Genomic DNA, 24,208 nt, shown 5'->3' with positions numbered 1-24,208 from the left:
GTGGCAAATTAAACAAAACAGCAAATTTTTCAGTACAATAGCAAAAAAGTATTTTTCAATTACATTTATATATTTTTTAATCTGGTAAAACTCCATTAGAGTATTTGATTAGCTGTACCACTCCAATTAAAGAATGAATGAATTATTCAATTCATGGATGAAAACAATAGGAATAGGAAGTAGAGGTGATAAGAAAAGGAAATGGTATAAAAAGAAAAAATATATCTTGGTGTGTAAAAATTATTCGCAAGAATGGGCCCCTTAAAATTGGTCAAAAAAAAGGGGGCCCAGATCTCTAAGAAAGAGATGCTGAATATTCAATTTTAAGGTGCATGCTGGGTCTTCCTTACTCCTTCCTTCAAATTGGCTACACAAGTTATGGGTCAGGAACGGAATTACTAAGTACAAGAAAGGGTAGATTTCATGCCGTAGTTTAAAAGCAGTGAAGAAATAAACAATTCAGCAAAGAAAAAAGCTGATTGAGTATGAGAAAAAGAAATTCATTAAGTACTTTTCAGAGATCCTTAATGGGACACTGGATAACACTCATACATGGAAGAGCTTCACTTAAACCTTAAAGGTCAAGTTAATTTGAGGAAGCTAGAGGACTTAGAAAATGCAAAGGAAAAAAGTGCCTCTAGACAATTTTTGATAATAGGGATGGCAGAAATAAGAGGTAAAAGTTGGCAGCCAAAATGATTGACAGTGACCCTAATAAAAATTAATATTTAAAGTGATGTGTTCCTTAAAGATTATCAAATTCCATTTACTAATAATTGTACTATTTTCAAGGAAGCTTTAGTCTCCTAAAACTAGGGAATATACTATGGAACTAGATGGCAGGTGAATATATGCCTTGCTGTGACAAAATACCTAAGAAAAACAATTTTAAGGAAAGATGTATTTTTGCACATGGTTTCAGAGATTCAGTCCACAGTTGTTGGCCCCATCTCTGTGGGCTTACAGTGAAGCAGAACATCATGGTAAAGAGAGTATGCTGGAGCAAAGCTGCTCACCTCAATGACAGGAAGCAGAGGGAGGAAGGGACTGGGGCAAAGATGTAGAACACAAGGGCACACTCCCAAGGATCCATTCTGTTCAACTATTTCCCACTCCTACAGGTTCCACCACCTCCCAGTAGTCCATTCAGCTATGGATTAATCTATTGATGAGATTAGAGCTCTTGTGATCCAATCACTTCTGAAAAGTTCCACCACTGTAGTGGAGTGGGAAGCAAACTTTCAACACATGAGCCCTTGGAGGACATTTCGTATCTGAACTGTAATAATTGGTTATTTCTGTAGTTATTAACTTGCTAGAAATTAGAAAAGGGTAGAACCAGCCTGGTAGAAATTTTAAGAAACTCTTAGAGCCTAAAGAAACCTAGTCCAGAGAAAATACAAGCCAGGTGCAGTGATGCTTGCCTGGAATGGCTTGCCAGGAGGCTGAGGCAGAAAGATCAAAAAGCCAGCCTCAGCAACTTAGTTACACACTGTCTCAAAAAGGGTTGAGGATGTGCCTCAGTGGTAAAGTAACCCTGGGTTCAATCCCCAGAACCTAAAAAAAAAAAAAAAAAAGGTATTAAGAAAATACAAGAGGAAATTCTTCAAGTACAATTCCAGAGATTTCAAACTTAGAATGAGCAAATTCAAAGAGGTTGAGGGATCCTTAAGAGAACTTTAAATTTTTTTTATAATTTATATATGATAAAATTTACCATTTTTATAACTTTTATTTATTTGTTTTTATATGGTGCTGAGGATTGAACCCAGGACCTTGAATGTGGGAGGCAAGCGCTCTACTGCTGAGCCATAACCCCAGCCCCAAACTTATCATTTTAAGTGCACATTTAGATAAGTTGACAAATATTTCAGTCACAAAACCACTACCATTCAATTGTGATATAAAACATTTCAGTCATAGCAGAAAATTCCATCATGTCGCTTTAGAGTCTTCTCCATTCACCTCTGAACCCTGGCAACCACTGAGTACTTTGTCACTATGGATACAAATGGAATAATATGTAATCACTATGTCTGATGTCTTTCACTTAGCATAATACTTTTGAGGTTCATCCATATGCTCGGTGAATGTTTCACCAGTTTAAGGCTATCATGAATAAAGCTGCTATGGATATTCAAGTGTAAGTTTTTACTGTAAATGTAGGCTTTAAATTCTCTTGAATACTTTGGAGTAAGATTACCAAGTTGTATGGTGCAATTAACTTTAACTTTTGTAAGAAACTGCCAACCTGTGTTCTGAAGAGTCTGCCATTTTGTACTCCTATCAGAAATGTATAAGAGCCCATGCTTGTCAATACCTGCTTTTGCTAGCCATTTTAATTGTTACCATTCTGGTAGAGATAGTATTGTTATGGTGGTTTTAGTGTGAATTTTCCTAATGATTAACATATTAAGAGTCTTAAGCATATTTTGAATTCATGTATCTTTTTAAAAAATATTTCTATTAGTTGTTGGATGGACCTTTATTTTATTTATTCATTTACATGCAGTGCTGAGGACTGAACCCAGTGCCTCACAGGTGCTAGGCAAGTGCTCTACCACTGAGCCATAACCCCAGCCCAAATTCATGTATCTTTTTTGATGGGGTGTCTCTAAAACATTTTACCCATTTTTTGGTAGTGAGTTGTCATTTCAGCATTCTGGGTACAAGTCCTTCATCACATTATGTTTTACAAATCTTTTTATCCCAATCTGCAGCTTGATTTTACCCTGACTTTTACACAAGAAAACAATTTTGATGAAGTCTAATTTATCATATTTTTCCTGTTATGCTTTTTGTATCATAAGAAAATATGGCTTGGGGCTGGGGTTATGGCTCAGCGGTAGAGTGCTCACCTTGCACTACAAAAAAATATTAAAAAGAAAAAAAAGAAAGAAAAGAAAATGTGGCTTAATGGGGCACTGTGGTGCAACCTGTAATCCCAGCCACTCAGGAGGCTGATGCAGGAGGATCAAGAGTTCAAAGCCAGTCTCAGCAAAAGTGAGGTGCTAAGCAACTCAGTGAGACTCTGTCTCTAAATAAAATACAAAATAGGGCTGGGGATGTGGCTCAGTGGTTGAGTGCACCTGGGATCAATCCCCGGTACCAAAAAAAAAAAAAAAAAAACGTGGATTACAAAAATTCACAGATTTTCTCTTATGCTTTCTCTACAAGTCTTATCATTTTAACTCTGAGATTTAGTTTGTATTCCATTTTTAGAAATTTTTTCATGTAAGTCTTGAAATCAAATAGCTTAAGTTCTTCAGCTTTGTTCCTCTTGAAAACTGGCTATTTAAATTTCCACACATATTTTTGTCCATATACATTTTAGAATTAACTAAAATGTCAACTTTTGTTTAAAACCCCTCCTGAGTAGGGGATGAGGATATAGATCAGTGGTAGAGGGCCTGCCCAGCATGCCTGAGCCCCAGAGTTCAATCCCCAGTACCACCAAAACAAACAAAAATTTTTCTGGAGATTCAATTACATTGCATCATATCATTAAATCTATACTGAATTTTCCAATAATATGAAATTTCTCCACATGTTTAGGTCTTCTTTTTGCTCAGCAAAAAAAGTTTTCAGTATACAGATCTTTTTTTTTTCTTAAGGAAGAAAGTAGAGAAGAGAAAAAGGAAGGAACACATTTTTTTTGAGAGAGAGAGAATTTTAATATTTATTTTTCATTTTTTGTCGGACACAACATCGTTGTTTGTATGTGGTGCTGAGGATCGAACCCGGGCCGCATGCATGCCAGGCGAGTATGCTACCGCTTGAGCCACATCCCCAGCCCAGTATACAGATCTTGCATATTTTTTTGTTAAATTTGTCCCAAGTATTTCATAGTTTTTATGCACTTGTAAGAGGCATTGGTTTTCGTCTGTTTTGATTTTGTTTTTAAGACAGGGTCTCAATACGTTGCCCAGGCTAGCCTTGAACTCCTTGAACTCAAGTGATCCTTCTATCTCCGACCCTCAAGTAGCTAGAACAGCAGACACACCCCACCACACCTGACTTGATGTATTAAGTTCTTATTTCAATTTCCAATTCTTGATAACTAGTGTATCAAATATTAATTGGAAAAGCCCTAAGTTCAATCCCTAACCCTAAATAAATAGACCCTGTATCTTGTGAACTTGTTAAACGTAATATTAGTTCTAGTAGCTTTATTTGTAACCTTTGTTTTAGTATCAGGGTAATATACTACCTTCTTTTTACTTTGTTTTTTTTCTTTTTACCAAAATCATAACAGAAACCACTCAGATGGTGTCCTCTTCCTGTTATTCCCCCAAAGGGAGAACAATGGTCAGCAGTGGCAAATAGCAGCTGGAATAAAGCAAGGGCCAGCTTCACACTCAGGAAAGGACACTTCATCTCTTTCTTGTCATTTCCCATACTCTACACATTCAAATTTCTCTAGAAACAAACTGAAATGATCCCTGAAAGTATTGTCTTTTAACCTCTTTTTTAAAATGAGATGTCCCTCCTCTTGTATTTTCCACAGTTTACGTTAGGATTCAGTTTTAGTGTTGTACTTTCTATGGATTTGTAACCATATATGACATTAAAATGTAAAATCTCTGTTCTGCAAAAAACACTGCCAAGAAAACAAAAAGACAAGTCACTGACTTGGAGAAAATATTTGCAAAAGACACATCTAATAAAAGGCTTGTTATTCAAAATATACAAAGAACTCTTAAAATTCAACAATAAGAAAACAACCAACCATATTAAGAAATGGCAAAAGACCTTAATAGATAGCTCACTAAAGAAGATATACAGATGATAGGTAAGCATAGCAAAAAATGCTTCACTACATATCTGATCAGAGAAATATAAAACAAGTTACCACTACATATCTATTGGAATGGCCAAAACCCCAAACACTGATACAACCAAATGATGGTGAAGATGTAAAACAACAGGAATTTTCATTCATTGCTTATGGGATATAAAATGGTAGAATCAAGTTGACAGTTTGGTGGTTTCTTGCAAATGAAACATACTTTTTCCATGTACTCTAAAAATCTTGCTTCTTGGTGAATACTGAGAAGCCCATATGAGTTGAAAATGTATATTCATCCACACAAACACAGACACATGAATGTTTACAGCAGTTGTACTAGTCCATTTGTGGGGCTATAACAAAATACCACAGACTGGGTAATTTATAAAGAACAAAAATGTACTTCCTCACAGTTTTAAAAGCTGAGAGTCCAAGACCAAAGCATTGATGAGGGCTGCTCGATGCTTCCCTGATGGTGCTTTGTTGCTGCATGCTCCAGAGGGGAGGAGGGCTGTGTCCCCACATGGTGAAAGGCAGAAAGGTATGACAGGCTAATGCTGCATGAAACCTCTTTGTTAAGAGCCTTAATTGCATTCATGAGAGAGGAGCCCTCATTACCTTCATCACCTCTTAGAGGCTCCACCTCTTGGGGGTCATCACATTGGCCATTAAGTTTCAACATCTGAATTTTGGAAGGTACATGTTCAGATTAAAGTAGTATCATTATTCATAATTACCAAATCTTGGAAGCAACCACAATGTCCTTCAGTAGGTGAATGGATAAACCATTGTACATCCAGATAATTATTAATCAGTATTAAAAAAATGAGTGGACCAGGAATATAGCTCAGTGGCAGAATGCACACTTAGCCTGCATAAGGGCCTTTGTTGAATCCCGACCACCAAAAAAATTAAAAATCAAAGAAGAGAAATATTAAGCCAGGAACAAATACAGAGTGAATGCAGATGTATATTACTAAGGAAAGAAGCCAATCTGAAAGAGACTAGGTACTGGATGTTCGACCATATGACCTGGAAAAGACATAACAAAAGACAAAGTTCAGTGGTTGCCAGGGGTTAGCAGAGAGGGAGGGATAAATAGGCAGAATACAGAGGATTTTAAGGGAAATTAAAACATTCCATATTTCAATTTTCAGGTGCTAATGTAAATTGTGTTGTATTTATTTTCACATTCCATTTGTTCATTGGGACAAGTGTATAAGAAAGTGACTTTATATGTGAACTTTATATGACATTAAAATGTAAAATAATCATTTATTAGTTCCAGTAGTTTTTTGACTCAAATTTTTCTATAGATAATCATCATCAGTGGAACAAAGACAGTTCTATTTCTTCCTTCCCAACACATATACCTGCTATTTCCTTTTTATGTCTTATTAGATTATCTAGGTCTTCCAGTACTATGCTGGAAAGCAGCAATGAGAAGGGACATTTTTGCCTTGCTCCTTCCTGATCTTGGTGGTAAAACTTCTCAACACTAAATATGATTTTAGCTATAGGAGCTTTTGTAGATATTCCGTATCAACTTATGGAAGTTCACCTCTAATCCTAGTTTACTGAGTTTTTGTTATGAATGAGTGTCAAATTAGATTTGTCAAATGCTTATTCTACATTTATTATCACATGATTTTTTTCTTTAGCCTGTTAAATGATGGATTGATTTCCAGTATTGAACTAGCCTTGCACACCTGGAATAAAGCCTACTTGGTTGAGGTCTGTAATTCCTTTTGTTCATTGTTGGAGTGTTTAATTTTATTTTTAGGGATTAGGGATTAAATCCAGGACCATTTTACCACTGTGCTATATCCCCATCCCTTTTTATTATTTTGAGACAGGGTGTCCCTAAATTGCAGAGGCTGGCCTCAAGCTTTATCCTTGACTATCTTTCTTTGCTTTGAAGTCTACTCTAACTGAAATTAATATAGCCTTACTTGCTTTCTTTTGATTAGAGTTAATATGGTGTAACTTGTTAAATTTTTTAATGTTTTTTTTAAGTTTTTGATAGACTGTTATTTATTTATTTATATGTGGTGCTGAGAATCGAACCCAGTGCCTCACACATGCCAGGCAAGTGGTGCTACCACTGAGCCACAGCCCCAGCCCAATATGTTTTTTTTTTTTTTGTCTACCTGTCTCAGTCTGTTTATGTTGCTATTACAAAATATCATACATTGGATAATTTACAAAGAACACAATTTATCTCCTCACAGTTCTGGGAGCTAGGAAATCCAAGACAAAAGCACTAGTCAGTTTGGTATCTGGAGAGGATGATGGTTTCTATTTCCAAGATAGCTTCTTTATTTATTTATTTATTTTTAAAACCTGGCCGCATGCATGCCCAGTGAGCGCGCTACAGCTTGATCCACATCCCCAGCCCCAAGAGAGCTTCTTGAACACTGCCCTCACAAGAAGCTGTGAATGCTATTCCTTCCCATCCTTTTACAAGGTTACTAATTCTACTCATGAAGGCAGAGCCCTCATGATTTTAACAACCTCCTAATCCCATGTCTTAATACTATCATATCAGTAAATTTCAACATGGTGGGGGGACACAGACCATTTACTTGTAATCTATATTTGTTTTAACATAGCCATTTCTGTCTTTTAATTGGTGCATGTAGACCACTTATATTCAGTTTTTATTAATATCTACTACATGTGTCACTATTTTTATTCCTTTCTCTGTTCTTTGTTCCTATTTTTGCTTTCCATTCTTTTCCCGCCCTTTGTGAACTGAGGATTTTACATGATTGTATTCTCTTAACATACCAGTTATACTTTTCTTCCCCACTTTTTTAAGTAGCTGCCCTGGAGTTGGCAATATATATTTACAACCAATACCAGGTGCCTTTCTTTCACTAGCTGTAAATGGAATAGGTAATCCCTACTAACTTCTAATTTGTCCGGTGGCAAAAAGACTGAGGGCGTTTAACGAGATCTAAGAGGACTGGGGTTATATGGCTCAGCGGTAGAGCACCCATTCAAGGCCCTGGGTTCGATCCTCAGCACCACATATAAATAAATAGTATTTTCTAGTCCACTACCCTTCTGGGGACGTGCTGTCTGGAGCGGGGCCGAGCCACTGGCCCACACCTGCTTCCAGGTCGCACTTGGTTTCTCCCTCTCGGGCGCGGCTCCTGGCAAGTCCCTTCCCTTCCAGTCCAGGCGGGGCAGGTGTGCGCTGGGCTGCCCGTGGGACACGCACCTCCTTCTCCCCCAGGCGCCATCTAGACTGGGAGGGAACCCCGGCATAGGCCGCGCAGGCCAGCCTGAACCGCAAACTCCAAGAAAAGCGGGCGAATCCGGGGGAGCTGATTGCAGCGCCCGCGAGGCCAAGTCCACGTGCGCGGCCGCACCCCCCCCACGGGTGACCAATCAGCGCTCGCCTCTCCGCGAGGCTGCCTCGCCCCGCCGCTCTTCTGCGACTCTCGGCTTCGCGACCGCAGCGGAAGGCTCCCTGGCGCCGGCAACATGGCGCGCGGCAGGATCTCCCGCCTCTCGGTCCGGGACATGCGCTTCCCCACGTCGCTCTGGGGGCCAAGGCTCAGACGCCAAGGTAAGCGTGACCGACCGCCCTCAGGCACCGCCGGGACAACACCCAGGCCCGCGAGTCGCGGGCTTTACCTGGCTTCAGTACAGTGGGAACTGGAAGCGCGGGGAAGGTGGACGCTTTTTCTATCTCTGAGGAAGCAGCCAGAAACTCTCCACCTTTCCGGATTATTTTTTTCCCCCTTTATTTATCGTATTTTATTTGCCTGCGTTTGAAATGTCTTGGTTTTACTTTTTTGATTCACGTTTTCTTGGAAAGGGGAGAGTGCTTATTATGCAATAAGTGCACAAATGATATTATGATAAATGACTTTTTGTAAATCTAGTTGATGATCCCCTGTGGACCTCCAAATAAATATTTGAAATTTTACTGATTTGTAAAAGTGCAAACACTTAATTGAGTGCTACTGCATTTGCCCCTCTGAAGCTTGACAGCTGTGGGTAAACCACACATTCTAAGCCTAGGCTTTCTCATCTATAAAATGAGTACAGTGGTGTCTACTTCATGCATGTAAAGTGAGATACCTGAAAAGAGCTGACAGAGAGAAGGTCCTCAATAAGAATTGGCTATAATTACTATTTACATAAGAGGAAACTGAAAGCAGAAAGAACTCTGTCCTAGCCCTGAGCTTTGAATTTGTGAAGTGTTATGATAAACTATTTTATTATAGGAGGGTTTAAGAAATAGCATTTGTTTCTGGGACTGAGTGGTGTATGACCCCTAGGTGAGGAATAATTATCTGATACCTGTATTGCAATTTCATAAACACATAAGCATTTCTCCTCAGGAGATAGAGTGTATGTTATGTGCTGACTCTCAAGTGTTTAGCAGAACACGCTGCTTTGCAGTTCTCCACCGTGATTGCTTCATTTGCCCTCTGGCCATGCTGAACTCAGCACTTCAGCTTCTTTTCAGCATTTAGCAGAGCAAAACATCCTGATGAGAAATCTGATATTTTTATAAAGAAGTCCTGAAACTCTCTTCAAAATCTGTTAAAGCTGAAGTTCCTGATCATTTCTTTCTGCCCTTATTGGAAACATGGAGCACTCAGCCTGCATGTATTTACTAATTTCTTGCTTCCCAACACTCATCAAGCACCCAGAAAGCCCCACAGCTGTGAGCTTGCATCTCAGCTCAGCTGCCCACTGGCCACCTCCTTGCAGTATTTTCCCTCTTATTTGCTCCTTATCTGTGAGCTCCCTTAATCCCTAGTCCTGTCCTCCCAGCAGTTAGAAGATGTTGCCTACTGCATCACTGAGAAGACTGAAGACAGTCATACGCTTGGCCCCATCTCTGCACACCTGTGTCTAAACCAACCTCTTCTCCTCTTTCCCTTTATTCTTTATCATGTCCTGCTCCAAAGCTAATCCATTCTCCTTCCCTTATTTATTCTCAAGGCTCCCACTTATATCCCTTTTTCCTTCAGTACTTCCTTATTTCCTTTGGTTCTCTTCCATCCCACATGGACAGAGCTTTCCCTTTAGAAGAGTCTGAATTTGATCCTCACACCTTTCTAGCTCCTTTTGGTTTCTTCCTCTCATCCCCAAACTTCCTGCTCTAGGTATGTTGCCTTATCCTTTACATCTCCTTCCTTCTTAATCTGAAATTGACTACTCTTTCTTTCCTTCTCTTGGAATTGCCTTCAGTTTTTTTCTCCTTCCAGTGACCTTTATGCTCCATGCATTTCATACCATCTGCTGTCTCTTCCTTGTGAATCTGTCTAGCTCCCAGCCTCAGCCTTTCTGACTACTCCTTCTTCCTGCACTGGCCCCCTTCTTCCCTCTCCAAGGCTTTCCCATCTCACTGCACACTCCCATTAAGACTCTTCTCTAGCTAGGCTTGATGGCACCCACTTGTAATCCCAGTGACTTGGGAGGCCCAGGCAGGAGGATCAATTGCAAATTCAAGACCAGCTTTGGTGACTTAGTGAGACTTTGTCTCAAAATAAAAGAATAAAAGGGCTGGGTATGTAGTTCAGAGATAAAACACCCCTGGTTCAATCCCCAGTACCATAAAAAATAAAAACAATAGAAAACAACAACAACAAAATGGGTTAATTTGTCTTGAAGCTTTACTTCTTTTTCTGCCAGTGGTCTCTGAACTTGCACTGTTATATTTATTATCCCTGCTATAAACTATTGCAGTGAAGATCAGTCCAATTTTATGTAGGAGCTTTCTGAAACCTTGGCTTGTTCAATTTTAAGCTACTTGCCAACATAACTCTGTTCAGTGAGCTGTGATTGGAAATTCTTGGGTTTAAAATTGAACTGAGACCTGGAGACATTGCACAGTGGTAGAGCACTTTGGTAGCATGTATGAAGCCCTGGGTTTGATCACCAGCACCACAAATGAAAATAACGGTAATGTCAATGATAATAATATGAAATTGAGCAGATGACTTTTTTTTTTCTTGTACCCGGCGTTGAACCCAAGGGCACACAACCATTGAGCCATGTCTCCAGCCCTTTATTTAACCTTTTTTTTTTTATTTTGAGACAGGGTCTCATTAAGTTACTCAGAGCCTTGCCAAGTTGCTGAGGCTGACCTACGATCTTTCTGCCTCAGCCTCCCGAGCCACTGGGATTACAGGCATGCATCATCACACCCAGCTGAACACCAATTTTTTTATATTGCAAATTGGCATTAAAAAATGTGTACATCTGGGGCTAGAGGTGTAGCTCAGTGGTACAGGGTATGCTTTAGTATGCTCCAGGACCTGTATTCTATCCCCAGCACCAAAGGAAAAAAATATACATTGTATTTGTTGAACGGATTCGAACCATTCAGGACTTTCCTTTGGTCCATTCAGATCTCCTGCATTTTCTTTGGGGTTCGTCAACTCTTCCATCAGATTGGATCTCTTCTTGACATGTCCCTTATTGCATTTTCTGTTTCAGGTGTCATTGTCATGGTTATTTCTGGGTTTCTTACATTTGCATTTGGGGGGTATGGGTCACCTTTCCTGCAGCATACAGACCCTGACTACTTGGCTGCCTATGTTGTCCTGGAGACTGATTCGGGAGATGGACTCAAGGGATATGGAGTTACCTTCACTCTGGGAAAAGGCACTGAAGTTGGTGAGTTGATGATTCTCTTGAGATTCTAGAATGCTTCGTTTTTCACTTAGACTCCAGTTCTGACCTATTTTTTTTTCTGTATTTACACTTCTTAAAGGGATTAAAAACAATACTTATTTTGCTGGGAGAAATTAAAAGGTGCAGCATTTGGCCTCTCCTCTTACAGCCATCTATAGACTGTGGAAAAACCCTTGACTCTGGATCTGTTTCTCTGTATTGAATGGTGACTACCAGAATGCTATTCATCTGCTCTTAATTTTGGCTTCTGTAGATCTTTGAGGACCTATACTAGGAAAGTGACCAAGGGTGGTGGAGGGAGCAGATGTAAGTTCACACAGCTAGGTTTATTGTGGTGTGCACTGTGAGACTACCTAGTTTTCAAAATATTTTACCCAAAGTTGCTTTGAGGGGCCAGTTCTTTGTGGGGCATATTGAGCCATGTTTAAGTGATTCTTCTCCCCTTCCCCATTTTCCTAAACTGAAGGCACTGAACATAATGTAACTTTTCTCAGCAGGCCAAGATCTTAGAGACAATGTTGAGCCCCCTTATTTTTTTTAAGAGATGAGGAAACCGAGGCCCAGAGAGCTACTCAGCTGCTTCCTAAAGCACTTGTTTTCTAGAACATTTAAATGCAACTTTTTTGTATGCGTACATGCACATGCTATAAAATTCAAGAAGTACAAAATGGTGACCTTTGCCAGATCATTTTCAGTGGATCATTAGAGGCTGAAGCCAAATCATGATAGGGTGAAGAGAAACTATCAGGGAAAGGGGTAAAACAGGTTATCTAACTTTTGTGGCAATATGACTCTTCCCTCATGATTATTTACACCATTAGCATTCTAGGTAGCTGTAGGATAAAAGTCTTGCCCTACGGAAAGATTTTAATATTGTCAAGCAGATGAAGGAAGTGTGTGTGTGTGTGTGTGTGTGTGAATGACAAGAAGTGTACAGATTTATTGAGGAAACCGTCACAAAAGACAAAATCCAGCTGGGTGCAGTGGTACAGACCTGTGATCCCATCTACTCAGGAGACTGAGACAAAAGATCATAAATTCAAGGGCAGCTCAGGCAACTTAGTGAGACCTTGTCTCAAAATAAAAAGAGCTGGGGATGTAGCTTATGGGTAAGAGTGCTCCGGTTTTATTCCCCAGTACTACAAAAAAAAAAAAATAGGATCATGGTACAGAGTGAGGATTGTTGCAAAGTGAAGGGGTTACTTTGCTCTGCTCAGGTGGCTTTGGGCAAGCTTCAGAGCAGAGGTGATGCTTTGAGGAAAGGCTCTGAGAATAAATAGGCACTTACTAGGCAGATGGAAGAGACCAGGCAATGATCTGCCTCCCTCCACACACACCATTAACAATTTAGTGTAAAAGTTTTCCCCAAGACAGTGACCACTGACCAGGGTGGTTTTTTGATTGGTTGGTTGGTTTTTCGTAACAGGGATTGAACCCAAGAGTGCTTAACTGAGCCACATCCCCAGCCCTTTTTTATTTTATTTTGAGGCTTAGGGCCTCACTAAGTTGCTGAGGCTGGCTTTGAACTTACAATCCTCCTGCCTCAGCCTCCTGAGTTGTTAGAATTACAGGTGTGTGCCACCAAACCCAGTTTCAGGGTAGATTTATAAGCTGTATTTTTACTCCTCTGAAACTTTAATCATCGCTATCTGTACATTGAGCGCTTTATGAAGCTACTGTCATTCTTCATACTACAAACTACAAAGCATGGCCCCTGAAGGTTTTGTAAAATGCACAGTAAACTTACAAAATAGGGACAGGCCCCTGGAACCATTCTCTGTTAACAGCTAAGACTTTGAGTTTTGCTACTGTGGGTAGGTGCACAATGGAAGGACCGTGAGCACAGGGATAATAAGAAGCTCTTTTCGGGTGTTGCTGAGCTCAGTGTTTGTTCCCTGACATCCCCCCATACTCTCAGCCCCACCCGCTGTCCTGAGGGACATCTTGGGCAGCGGCGAGTCAACTCTCCTGTCTTTATGGCATGGCTCTTATGTGCTAATGTTGTTGGCTTCCCCCTTTTTCAGACCACAGCCGGACAGAACCCATTTTAACTTTGACCTTGCTATATATTTCACATGACTGACTGCAGTCTCATTCGAAAAGCTACATGGCCTTGCACTAAAGATGCAAAATTCCATTAGCTCATCTCCGTTCCCCACAGCCTCTGTCAGTCAGCCTAATCATTCTTTTAGAATAGAGCAAAAAGGAAAAAATAGTATTTTTCTTGTTCCCATAAAGAGTGTTCATGTGTGTGAGAGGTAGGGAGGAAAGGTTGTATTATAATGTATAGAATAGATCAGTGTTGTTTTTCTTGGGTGGTTTTTAACTCATATTTTTATCAAATTTACTTAATTATTATTAATGTCTCCTGCTTTCTTTATATATATATATATTTTTTTTTTTAAATGACAATTTTTTTAGAGTGGTCTTAGGTTCACAGCAAAATCAAGCTGTGTGTACCCGCCCCACACACCCACAGCCTCCCTCTTATCATTGTGTGCTGCTGGAGTTATTGGTACCTTTGTTATGATTAGTGAACCCACATTGACACATCATGATCCCCAAAAGAATATAGTTTACATTGGGGTTCACACTGGGTATTGCACATTCTGTGGGTTTAGATAAGTGTGTAATGATGTGTATAATGTAATACCAAGCTATTAAAAAAATAGGAAAGGAAAGAGAGGTTAAAAAGGAGGAAATTTTTTTAATATGTATTTTTTAGTTGTATGTGGACACAATACCTTTATTTTATTTTTATGTGGTGCTGAGGATTGAACTAGTGTCTCACGCGTGCCCTGCGTGTGCTCTACCACCGAGCCCCAGCCCAAAGCAGGAAAGTGTAAATAAACAAAAATACAGTCATGCTACCACTTGGGCTCAGACATCCATGGTCATCCACAAGCTTTGCTGAGTGAACTTCCAGTGCTGGAGGTTGCCACAGAATCAAGGTCTAGGAGAAAACCCTTGGGTTTAGTCAGCAAGAAGCTGCCTTTCAAAGGCCAATTTTTCCAGATGAATTTCCACCCTTCCCATTAGACACACAAACTTGAATTTCTCCATGCTGAAGTCAGACCACTACAATCCAAGTTTCTTTTTTTCCTCCTCTTGCCTTTTATTAGTGTTTTTGCCTGAGTACATCAGTATCAGTCACTACTGATGCTTCATAAAACTATAGTTTTTTTTAATCCTACAAATTTTAATTTCTTTTTTGTTCATTTTCTTTTTTCTGTTATTATATACATACACTTTTTAAAAAATTTAGTTGTTGATGGACCTCTATTTTATTTATTTATTTTTTAATATTTATTTTTTAGTTGTAGTTGAATATAACACCTTTATTTTATTTATTTATTTTTATGTGGTGCTGAGGATCAAACCCAGGGCCTCACACGTACTAGGCAAGTGCTCTACCACTGAGCTACAACCCCAGCCCACAGATTTTAATTTCTAAGCAAGTAAATATCCGTCTTCATAACCCACAGATACAAAAAGCTTCCAGACTCTTTTCTTATACTTCTTATGAAAGTCAAAAATGTCCTGGAGGTCAAAAAGTGAGATGCCCACTGGCAGTTATGTTCAATTGTGACTGCACCATTTCTTGTCCTGACTACCCAAGGAGCCATTTTAAGGGAATTTCAAGCATCAGTTATATAAGAGGCTGACTGTGGTGGGTTTTTGTCCACAAGTACAGAAAGTTTTTGGTGGTAATCTGTTGGACTCCCAGATAGTACCTTTGATGGTTTGTGATGGGTGGTTGTGGTCTTTTGAGATATATATATAAAGAGAGAGAGAGAGAGAGAGAGAGAGAGAGAGAGAGAGAGAGAGAGAGAGAGAGAGATTTTTTGTTTTGGTAGTTTTTTGTTTATTTTTTGGCTTGGTTTTGTTTTGTTTCAGCTAGTATCATTAGTTGGTGTTCCTGTTTGGGATGTGTAGTGAGAGCAGTCAGAGTAGTGTAGTACTACCGGGGTCCAGCTCCTGCTATAAAACCACCTTCATAGACTATTATCAGGTCCTGATGGACATCGGGCAGGGTGGCTTTGCCCAAATGAAACTAGTCCACCACTTCCTCACCAGGACAGAGGTGACGGTGAAAGTTCTGCCAAAGTTAGAGCAAAACATCCCATCCAAACTATATATGCTGATGGCCATGGAATGCCGAAGTGTGATCCACCTCTTTCAGATCATTGAGACCATTGAAAATATCCAGCTATGGCATACAGCTATGGCATACACCTCATCCTGGATGTTGATGGCATGCAGGAGGAGGCCAAGAGACCATTCAGGCAGATTGTGAGAGATTGAGAAGGGCATTGAGCACCTAGATCTGAATGCAGAGAACATGCTGGTGGGCGCCAGAGGCAACAGCAAACTCTTGAACTTCAGCCTGAGCACCAGATTCATGATGGGGCAGAAGCTGAACAAGTTCTGGGTCACTCTCTAATACCTTGCCGCTGAAGTCATCTAGAGGGAAAAAAATATGGGGGCCCCCTGGTGGACATCTGTAGCCTGGGTGTCTTTTGTACTTGATGGTGCCAGCAATGTGCCCATTTATGTATGGAGCTACTGCTAAGCAGCTGAAGGAGGTAATCATGCATGTAAGGTGCACCATTCCCCAGCATATTTCCACAGGAGCATGGAGCCTTGTCAACAAATACTGACAGTGGACTCCATGCAGAGGCCCACCGTAGAGCAAATAATGGGGCACCAATGACTGAGCCAGGGTGAAGAATATTCATCTAGTTGTTCTAGTGAGCCAATCCCCTAACACCCAGACTCTGCAATTGTAATCATCAGTTTTGACATGGATTATGACCCATAAAATACCTGAGTGTCCCTGGAAAATTGAAAATACGATGAGGTGATAGCTTCCTACCTGATACTCCAGCACCAGATAACCCAGGGCGCAGGCTGCATGTTCCTGGTGAAGCCTGTGCATCAACAGGATTGGGCCTTGCCTGGGCCTCAGGGAACTTTTCTTCCAGTGTCTTTCCAAAGAAGAATGCCAGTCAGCCTGCCCTTCCACCTTCAACTTACCTGTGAGCAGCAGCTGCCTACGCAGGCCAAGAAGGCAGGGCAGTAGGGCAATGGGAAAGCCAGCATGCCTGCTTCCTATATGCAAAGACCTCCTCTCCCAGCACAGCCTCCCTGGGCGACCCTGTGTGCCACATGCCTAACCCCTGGGTGATACTTAGTAGGTGGGTCACAGGGCAATCTTATAACAACAAGAACTGCACCTGCACTCAGCAACTGCCTTGTGGGCCAGCATTCAGAAAAAAAGTGGTTCCAATGTAAGAAGGGCAGAAATGGGCTAGATTCAGGAACAGAGTGGGCTCCAGTGAAAATGGAGAGCTGAGATAGACAAAGCCAACAGACAGCCAGAAGACCCTGTGCTCTGTGATCCTGACATCATGGCATTGGCATCTGTGTGGACTAAACAGCTGCAGGAGTGTGGTGTGCAAACTGGCTCAGGCTTCTCTGCACAGGTTCTAGACAGGAGCACATCTGGATCCACTAGAAGTCTCCTCTGCCCCCACCTGGGAGAGGCATCAGAGACTTTTTTTTTAGTTGTAGATGGACACAATATCTTTATTTATTTATATGTGGTGCTGAAGATTGAACCTAGTGCCTCTCACATGTAGCTCAGTGCTCTACCACTGAGCTACAGCCCTAGCCCCATCAGAGACTTTCCCTAGGACACTTCTTCCTGCCCTGCTCTTCTCTGTCCTTTCTCCCATACTTCTAGAACAGCAAAGATGCTTCTTGATAAATTTATGTTTCTTACAAATTGTATAGTAAAATTGACATTTCAGAGATTTTTTTAAGGCAGATTAAAGAGAGGTAAAAAGGAGAGAAGCTTCAGGGCAAAGGCAGGAGCCCAGCAGCTGTCCTCTGCAAGGCCTGGACCACTGTGCCTCCCCTCTCCTGTTCAGTTGAGATACTTGCCTCAAGCCAGTATAGATGGGGACTGGCTCCTCTTGACCTAGTGTAGATAGAGATTCTTCCCTTGAGCTAGTATAGACTTGATACACTTTGAGCTGGTTGCTTTGGCCAGAAGGAATCCCTCTCCTGGTGTTTAGGCCCTTTCTTGAGGTGTGTGGAGAGGGCAGATGGCAACTAGGCTGCTGTTGGCTCTTGCAGGCTGCTTCTAGCAGCACTCCTCTCCAAAGTTTGCCGTCTCCTGCGACATTGCACTGTCAGGGAGCCAGCAGCAATATCACAACCCAAATTTCTACTGAATGCAGCAAGTTTGAGTTAACTTCTTACAGTGCCTTTATGTCAAACAAGAAAAATCCACATAGATAGCTGAATATTTCAGTGTGGCCTCATCTTTTAGAACCATAAAGGATGAGCTCATCCTTAGCTTTTGTTATATGCATCTTCTGTTTTGATGCAAACCACAGGCTCCTTTAGTCAGTGAATTATAGCAACAATAAAAAACATGAGGCCAAGGTTTGAGGTAGATAATAATATACCTCACTATGAGTCACTGTCTTACTCTTCAGATTTTTTAAAAATCCGAGAACCTCATCCATCAAGGAATGAGGAAGATTCTGTCTTCTTACAATTCTAGGGAAGGAATATCTGAACTGGAATGATTGTGGATCCCATTAACAAAAGCCCTAGAGAACCCAGAACGGCTAGTTCAGCCCTAAATGCTATATCCATTAGCAATGTGCAGTCATCTGAGAGCTGTCTCACACAGGCCAGGCACATCCTAAGAGCATGTGGTACTACTTTCAGAATGTCTTTCTCATAAGATCTGATTGATAGTAAACCCACATCCCTTCAACTATCCTATTAAATGACCTAATTTTTTTTTTCCCATTGGAAGCAGAGCAATACCAAACTAACTGGTCAAAATGTTCTGTAATAAATTAATAGCTTTGGGGCTAAGTTGATGACTTGAGTTGATTATCTTGGTTATGTACATATAAACTATGTTTTATAGAATGAGTAGAGGATAAGAAAGGTTTTTCTTATACAATTTGTTATTTATTCATCTTTTCTTTTTTTGGTGATGCTAGTAATCAAATACAAGGCCTCACACATGCTAGGCAGGCCCTATACCACTTATCTACTTTGTATGAAACCCCTCTTCAGCTTAAATAACATAACAAAGCTTTTTTCAATATTTATTTTTTAGTTTCTTAAAAGTAGACACAATATCTCTATTTTTATTTTTTTAAAGAGAGAGAGAGAGAATTTTAATATATTTTTTTTTTTAGTTTTCAGCGGACACAACATCTTTGTTTGTATGTGGTGCTGAGGATCGAACCCAGGCTGCACGCATGCCAGCCGCTTGAGCCACATCCCCAGCCCTCTATTTTTATTTTTATGTGGTGCTGAGGATCAAACCCAGTGCCTCACGTGCTAGGCGAACACTGTACCATTGAGCCACAACCCCAACCCCACAACAAAGCTTTTTAAAGCACCAAGAGTAAATAATTGATGATACTATTGACCCAAATTAAGTCTAACCTTCAAACTGTGTATGAAAAATATAGTATATTCTAAATAAGCCAATATAAGAAATTCAGTGTTTATGTATGTATAAATATTTTACTAGTTAAAAATTCATTTAATTTTTAAAAAATATTTTTAGTTGTAGATGGACACAATACCTTTATTTTGTTTATTTAGTTTTTTTTTATGTGGTGCTGGGGATCGAACCCAGTGCCTCACACATGCCAGGCAAGTACTCTACCACTGAGCCACAACCCCAGCCCTCATTTAATTTTTAGTAGTGTATTATGATTTTATAAATTGAAGATATTTTCAAAACTTGTCAATAATGAAGAGGCATTTCCTTTTTTTTTTCTCTTTTATTTCTGTAAATTAGGGTGTTCTTATTCCTTAGGAACAATAAAGTACTAGGGTTTGGTTTTGAATCTGATTGAACACCTTACAAAGTGAATAGGAAAATAATTTTTAGAACATCATTTAATATTACAGATCTGTGGGGTTTTTTTGCCCATGTCAATCAATCAAACATATTTACTGTATTCAGGAAATTTAACTCAATATGTAGATTCAACTATTTTGCTTTGGGGGAATATTAGTTATGACAAGCACAGAATAAGACATGCACATTTTTGGAGCAATTTTACAAAACATTTACCTTTGGTACTTTAAATTTTTTTCATAAAATGTCTACATTAGTTTGTGGTATTTTCCTCTCAATTTATTGGATACACTAATATGTTTTAATAAACATCAATAAAAATGGAATTCTTTCAAAATAGTTGTCTGTGCTGTGAATGCCCTTGCCCACCATGTGCTTCACAAGTACCTCCAGGACATTGTCAGTGACTTCAGAGGCTTCTACAGGCAGCTCATCAGTGATGGGCAGCTCAGATGGGTAAGAGACCAATTTTGTAAAAAGCTTTTATAAATAAGTTACTATGGTCTAAGATGTCCTTTGATTGCAGCAAATGTGAAAATAGTAATGGCTGTACAATTTCTAAGTAAAGCATTTCATTCAAATAAATTAGGGCTTCAGTCATTTAGATAATCAGTATTTTGAGGCAATCAGTTCCTTTCTGTAAGGCTTAAAGCTTTTTGGCTCTTATCTACCTCAGTTTCCACGCCCTAGATTGGAAACAGTGGTCTAGAGGATAAAGAGCTGAATGGGCAACCTTTTTTTTGGAAGAGAGAATGTGAACAGTTCTGGTATTGTGGCAGAGGTTATTAAGAAGTAAAATAAGAGCAAAGTTAAAAAAAATAGGGTGTGGTGGTGCACGCCTGTAATCTAAGCCTTAGCAATTTAGTAAGGCACTAAGCAATTTAATGAAACCCTATCTCAAAATAAAAAATAAAAATGGGCTGGGCCTCAGTCCATTTTTATTTACAGACCCTGTCTGTAAAATACAAAATAGGGCCAGGGATGTGGCTCAGTGGCTGAGTGCTTCTGAGTTCAATCCCCAGTACCAAAAAAAAAAAAAAAAAAAAAAAAAAGAAAAAGAGAGGAGAGAGAGAGAAATAAAGAATACCATAGTACCTAGCCTGCTTAATGCTGTTGAAGCATGAAAAACTAAGTTTCTAGAGGAAGGTTTTTTTTTTTGTTTTGTTTTGTTTTTGTTTTGTTTTTTTGTTTTTTTTTTTTACTGTTTCGACACTTCTTATTGGTACATTATAGTTGTGATGGAATTTGTTGTTTCATATTCATTCAGGCATATGATATAACTATAATTTGGCCAGTAATCATTCCCCAGCAATTCCCACCTCTTTCCCTTTCTCCCACTTTCTGGTCCCTTTCCTCTCCCTTCGATTTTTATGAGATCCCACCTCTCCCCCATACCTTTCTCTTCCTTTTTCCTCTCTAACTTCCACATAGAAGAGAAAACATACAACTCTTTGCCTTCTGAGTCTGGCTTTAGAGTAAGGATTTTTAACACAGTAAGATAAAGCCAGTAATCTAGACTTTGCCCTTGTCTCCTGATGACTGGTTTGTCTTGTTCAAACTCTGCTAGTCTCCCATCCATGCACCAAGAAGGGCACAAGAGAATGCACTTTCCATATTGCCTTGGGTTTCATGTTTTACTTTCTGCAAAGCAAGTGTATCTTGCCTTGAAAGGTGTCATCTTGAAGAAGCTCCCACTGGCCAAATGTGGGACAACTGTAACATTAGAATAAATACTATAGCAATGTCATTTAAACTCACTGAGTGAAATAAGAATCTATGAATCTATTCAGATAATAAGCAAAGGAAAACTTATCATTAGAGTATAAACTAACGAGTGTGAGATGAATGATAACATTAGAAAATCACCATATTTCAACCATCATACCCACAGTTAATTGAAGCAAGAGTCACAAGTGTATGCTTAAATTTGGGGTCAATAGTAATCTTCTTATTTAGAAAAGGAAACTGGTATCTTCAGAGTAGAGAAACCAAATGAACACTATCTTACTCAAGTGGTGAAAGTTAATAACCCTAATAATAAAACAAAATGACATAATTACTTATGCAGCATTTACGCCAAAAAAAAAGAATAAACTGAATTAATCATGAAGTTACTACAGACTGACACATATAGCGGGGTACTTGATAATATCAAATGGCCTCTACTCTAAAATGTCAATATCATCAAAAGAAAAAAAAAATGTTCCAGACAAAAAGACATTAAAGAGCCATGACAACTGAATACAATACGTGGTCCAGGATTGGATATGGATCAAGGTAAAATAAGGTACTATTGGGAAAATTGATGATATTTGATTATGGATTATGAATTATGATTATGGACTATCTTTTAAATACCAATATCCCATCAATATTTTATTTCCTGAATATGACCCTTGTGCTGTGGTTATAAAGAAGAATGTCCTTGTTTTTTTGGAACTATACACCAAAGTATTTAGGAGTAAAAGAACAAGCTATCTGAAACTTTACTCTCAAATGGTTTAGTAAAGAGAGAGATGAAAAGACAAGTTTTTATACTTTCACGAATTTTCTGTTGGTTAAAAATTTCTTTTGGGGCTGGGGATTTGGTTCAGCAGTATAGCACTCTCCTTGCGCATGTGAGGCCCTGGGTTTGATCCTCAGCACCACATAAAAATAAATAATAAAGGTATTATGTCCAACTACAACTAAAAAATCAATACTAAGAAAAATTGTTTTCTATAAAGCATAACCTTTAAATGAATTTCCATTGCTGTCTTTTCATTCTTGAAATGTGTCCCTGGCCAAAGGACCTAAGTGTCTTTTTCATGTCTAGGAAATGCTGCCATGTTTTCCTTCCCAGATTGGTCCAGAGAAAGGGGTGGTGCACCTGGCAACAGCAGCCATTCTGAACGCGGTGTGGGACCTGTGCGCGAAGCAGGAAGGAAAGGTAAGTCATCTCCGAAGCACATGTGTAACTCTGTGGCACAGGAGGACATGTGACTTTCTCTATAAGCAGCGTCAGAAGACCAAAGTCAAGTGCAACACAGGTGTCCAAAAGGAAATACTGAGATACTTGATTATTTTCTTCCCTGAGTGATATTGGCAATAGTTAGGAAATTATATGATTAGATTATAAAGGGCCAAGAAAGATGGAAAGGCACAGCAAAGAGAACAGGTTAAGAGGCAGCAGGAGATAAGGGTAGCATTAGAGGTGAGTCGGTGGCTGGGGGAACCGAAGCTCTGATAGTGGGAGTTTGCCACAAGCACATGGGACAAAAATGGGTACTTTATGAATGTGATTTACATATCTTTTCTTTTTTTTCTTCAAGCCTCTGTGGAAGTTACTTGTGGATATGGTAAGTAGTTTCTTTAATGTTGTAATCATTTCTAAATGAAATAGATTTTGTGGATTATTTGCCTTTTGATAATCAGTAAGTATGTTCAAAACTATGGATCTATAGTCTATAGATTACTGATGATAAAGCAAAAACCAGTAAAATATAATATTCCCTTTCTGATATGTGAAGTAGCAGTTCTGCTTATGTAGGTGGGGTGGTACGTCAGGAGGCAGGGAGTTAAGGTATTCCCCTGCTGGGGACATATAACACGGGATGCAAATCCTCTCCACCTCCACTGCCTGTGAGGACTATGAGAAGAAGATCATAGAGCCTCTGCAAAGTCCCTGAGTTAAAGACCAAATGAGAAGAGCACCTCCTAAACTCCTGAAAGCCAGGTACTACTGTTAAGACATCATCTGGTCACTTTGACCCCAAAAGCAAGATCATGGCAACCTGTGCTGTGCATTTCCAGCAGGGAAGGACCTTCACACTGATTCTGAAGTTACACACTTGGTGTTTTCTTTCTCCTTGACCTGTTTATAGCAGGGTGAACACCTGGCTGCCGAGAAGGAAAACTCCATGCAGGTTAAAGGGGAGTGAACCTCTGACCCAGGCAGACCTAGCTCTGAGTGTGTTTTTCACTACTAACTAGCTGAGTGACCCTGAGTGTATTAATTAGCCACTGTGAGCTGCAGCTGCCTTAGTGTGATGTCTGGTGGTCCACAAATTATTATTTAGCAGGAAAATTAATGAAAAGCAAAGAACACAATGGCCTTGAAGACATTTGGGCCAGGAGACTTTGTTTCCCTCTGGAGGCAGGTGAAGAGAGGCGGCTGTCACATTCGTCTGATATGGTCAAGGGTGGCATGGGGGCCCTCTCAAGGGTCAGCCTTTCATCCAGGGTGTATTTAGTGACCACCAAAACAGAAGGATCTGAGGAGTACCAGAAAAGTGCCTGAGATCCCACCTGAGAACTTTCCATTTTTTGGAACCTGTTCTCCTTTTCAATGCTACTTCTCTGTTCAAAAGAGAATCTCAGGGAAAGAGCTTTAGATTTTTAGCAGCTCTGGAGGATTATTATGATTACTGTATGACATTAGTGGGAACAGAGCTGCTAGTTCCTTTTCCCCTGACTGTTCGGTGGGGTCGGGAGAAGACCCAGTGTGAGGCCTAAGTTGACCTGCGGCCAGAACGCTGAGCCGGAAGAGGAAGAAAAGCTGATCTGGAGCACAGTTGGCCATTGTCCAGGAAGGTCTTGCTGTCAGGGAAGAAAATTATCTCCACTTGGCAGGAGAGGAGATTGCCAAGGCTGCAGGAGCAGTGGGCCTCGGATGACCTTTGGAGACCCAGCTCTCAGAGCAGCTTTCTTTCCTCCATACCAACCTGCTCCAGGACCACCTTCATCCCCTCAGCAGAGTCAGCCTAGGGGTTGAACAGGTATATAGAGGGATGTCAGGTACCGTCTGTTTGTTTATGTTGTGCCAAGTGTTTATTTTGTGCCAGGGCCTCTTGCTGGGAAGCCATGTT

General features: G+C 40.0%; 2 pseudogenes across 1 annotated transcript in view; one reads left to right on the top strand and one right to left on the bottom strand.

Moving 5' to 3' along the window:
- Positions 1 to 4,257: 4,257 nt before the first annotated feature.
- LOC144369636 (small nucleolar RNA U3) lies at positions 4,258 to 4,458 on the bottom strand (annotated as a pseudogene).
- A 3,724-nt stretch (positions 4,459 to 8,182) lies between these two features.
- The window catches only part of LOC144369062 (mitochondrial enolase superfamily member 1-like), a 33,802-nt pseudogene continuing 17,776 nt past the window's right edge, over positions 8,183 to 24,208 (top strand). Inside the window, exons 1-5 of the transcript XR_013428501.1 lie at positions 8,183 to 8,366; positions 11,329 to 11,437; positions 19,702 to 19,817; positions 22,204 to 22,290; positions 22,673 to 22,699. The product of XR_013428501.1 is annotated as a mitochondrial enolase superfamily member 1-like (transcript). The remainder of the gene's footprint in view (positions 8,367 to 11,328; positions 11,438 to 19,701; positions 19,818 to 22,203; positions 22,291 to 22,672; positions 22,700 to 24,208) is intronic.

Source organism: Ictidomys tridecemlineatus, chromosome 12 (assembly GCF_052094955.1).
Source record: "Ictidomys tridecemlineatus isolate mIctTri1 chromosome 12, mIctTri1.hap1, whole genome shotgun sequence".
Lineage (NCBI taxonomy): Eukaryota > Metazoa > Chordata > Mammalia > Rodentia > Sciuridae > Ictidomys > Ictidomys tridecemlineatus.
Note: the sequence above shows the minus strand (reverse complement) of the source record. Positions and strands in the feature narration are given on the sequence as shown.